The sequence below is a fragment of the Grammomys surdaster genome, unplaced genomic scaffold (genome assembly GCF_004785775.1).
Source record: "Grammomys surdaster isolate TR1022 unplaced genomic scaffold, NIH_TR_1.0 188, whole genome shotgun sequence".
Taxonomy (NCBI): domain Eukaryota; kingdom Metazoa; phylum Chordata; class Mammalia; order Rodentia; family Muridae; genus Grammomys; species Grammomys surdaster.
In genome coordinates, this window is record NW_021604633.1 from 5,830,086 (window position 1) to 5,833,517 (window position 3,432).

The following is a 3,432-nucleotide window of genomic DNA, read 5'->3' on the forward strand; positions in this document are numbered from 1 at the left end:
TAGATTCTTTTATTAGCAAAGTTAAAACTCAAAGAAGAGGGCGGTGGTGGCACACGCCTTAAATCCCAGCACTTGGGAGGCAGAGGCAGGTGGATTTCTGAGTTTGAGAGTTCGAGGCTAGCCTGGTCTACAGAGTGAGTTCCAGGACAGCCAGGGCTATAAGAGAAACCCTGTCTCAAAAAAAAAAAAAAAAAAAAACTTCAAAGAAGAACCCTGGTTTCTTTTGTATTAGGAAGTGGATGGGAGAGAAGGAAGAAAGGAAAAGGAGAAAGAAAAATATTAAATATATTTAAGAAAACATTGATTTTGTTGACCACAGATTTACAAACTCACATTGTGTAATATCAGGTAGTAGAATCAGGGCAGAGTCTGATTCAGGTGGCTGATGTCCTAAACACTCAATCCCCAATGACCCTGTTCATAGGAGCATAGCAGATATGGAAACTTACAATTTTACCCACTCTCCTCCTCCATCTTTAACCAATCAACTCCACAGGCCCATTATCTCTGAACTGTTCTTTCTATACAGTATGCCTGGTGTCTGTCTCATTTGCTGGGGGAAAAAAAACCTGGAAGTGGAAGGAGTCCCTGAAAGCTGTTCAAGAGCCCCCAGTCTGGGCTGATTTTCCTGTGTGATCTTAACGTTTCTAAGACAAGCAATTTTCAACCTCTCTTAAACACTAACACTTTTTTTTTTATCACGCCCAGTTTAAAAGTGAAAATAGAGAGTTGAGTAAAAGCACTTGCCTACCCAAGCCTCATTGCTTGAGTTTAATCCCAGAAACCCACAAAAAGGTTGAAGGAGAAAACCAACCTCACAGAGTTGTCTTCTGACTTCCACATATACACTGTGGCATACACACACCTACTCACAACACATTCACATCACACACACACACACACACACACAAAATCGTCGTCATCATCATCATCTTGACAATAATAAATAAAACGAAACCCAAGTTGTTGTTGATCACGTGAGTGCTCATACCAAATCTTTGTTAGGTGTCAGTCCTGCCTTGTTCAGCGCCTCATAGCCACATCAACCAATTAAATCAAGAAACAAAGGAGAATTTTACACAAAGGCTTTTGAACACAAAAATGCTGCCTGTAAAATTATATGTTCAAGCAAGGTATAACGGTAAGCTCCATCTATGTAGATAACAATTAAATCTGAAATAATTGGTTATTTGTTTGAGTCAAAGCAAGCTGTTTCCTGGAACGTATTAGCAAACACAACACTAATTATTTTAACCTGTCTGTGAATTAACCTACTGCTCAATCAGCTGCTATTACTAAGGCTGCCATCACAAGAACAAATCCCCAAAGTCCAGGATTTAAAACAACTTCAAATGTTCCCTACAAGAATTATGTGTGGTTCTTTCAGAGCACTGACCAAATGGCTTAGGGTTGAGATGTGCTTTCCCATCAGCATAACTAACACACATTGGTATGGGAGAGATGAAACCAGATGCACAAATTTCCAATTATGAAGAGAATTGGAGCCATGCTGCAGACTCTATCTTTGGTACCTACCAAAAGCTGTTGGCCAAGAATCAAGATTCTCCACATCAAGGTGGAAAAAGCAGATATGATTCAAAGGGCAGAAACGGTGGCTTTTTCAAGCCCTCACCTTCTAACACCATGCATATATGAGTCTATGGCACACACATATGTTTTATGTGTAATTATAAATCACTTTTGAGTTTTCTGTTGCTTTTCACAAAAGCCATTACTGTATCACTTATTTTTGAGATCATTTATAGTCTAAACTACAGATTCAGTGGCTTGAACAGAATGCATTCATTTTAAGCCTTAAAAATAAAAATATAAAAACAAGATACAGATGGAAGGAAAAAAGAAGTGCGTATAGTTAATATTGTCTCAACTGAAAGTGAGATTAAAATGTATATAATATGAAATTTTTAATAGAGTGTTAGAAAAATCAAAGAATAAAGAAATATTACATCAAGCCATGACAATACAGGGAAGGGTAGTGAGTGGTTAAGGAACTAAATCTTTACCATACCTGGGACAAACAATTTCTCTCTCTCTCTTTTAATAGTTTAGCCTATTTTAAATGACATTAATGAGTCTTCTGCATACTTCTTTAGCATACTTATGATCACCTAAACATCTTACTGAAACCAAGGTTCAGTTCACCAAGAGAGTCCAAGCAAGGCTAAGATTTCATTCCTAACATGCTGATCCTGAGAGTCCATTATCATCTCCAACATCAGGAGACACCAAATCTTCAAGAGCATTCTGGAGAAATGAACAGCTTCTGGATATGAATGAAATGTTCAGATGTGTTGGTAGAGATCTATTTGAAACCCATTTATTTGTTCTTTCCAGCATGTTAATACTTTTTTAAAATGCATTTATGAGAAAGAATACATGCAGAGTTAAAATCTGCTCTTGACCTAAAAATTGAATTGAAATTATGGCAGGGTCTGAAGAATGTGTTCGTCCTGAGTAACAAAGAGACATGGCATGCTCATATCGTCCCAAAACCCTTTGCCCAGCTCAAGTTTGCTCTTATTGAAAGAGATTTGGAAAAGCCAATCCAACTGCACTAAACAGAGCATCTCTTTCTTGTAAGCCAAGAAGAAATCTTAAATACTAATATTTATAACATTGTAAAATAGATGGTATAAAATATATGCAATAACAATAATTCTAAAATACCCATAACTTGATTTTAAAAGTCCATTTATACATAGTGACATAAAGAATTTTATAGGTTTGATTTATATTTTTCAAAAAAGGAAGAGAAAATAGAAACTTTCCTAATGAAATGCTTATTTGCTTTAAAATTAAGTTACCCACGGGTTCTTTAAACAACAAACATCTTCAGCACATTTAAGAATCATGTCAGCTTAAATTTCACCAGTATTCCCAGGGAGAGGTATGGGTAATTGCAGGCATATCATCAGAGACAGCTCAACAAAACGACTTTGTGAGCAGTCGGCCATCACTTCAGTGGAATTTCATGGATGCCAAACGTTTGGGCATCTGGATGGTTGATTTTCTTCTCCTGTGTGTCTGAATGTCCCTAAACTTGATAGAGTTGACACTGACATTTGATATAACAGTTTCTCAATGATGGTGTATTTTAAAATATGAAGGAAATTAAAATTGTCCACTGTATATAAGGACTATTCTTTTACTAATGTACTAATCATGTCAAACATGTAAAGAACTTTCACATCCTATACATACAAATTACAAAAAAAAAAAAAACACTGGCTTAATGTAAGTTTTAGCTTTGAAGTGTCTATAACTTTTTCCATTATTTTCTATCCCTCTTTGATTTCAACCTGGTAAAAAAAAAACAAAGTTTCTTCGGGTTAGATGGAAATTATAGGAACTTTGTCTTTAGAAATATTCAACAAAATTGGGTAAGAACATAATCACCAGCAGTAAGAGGGG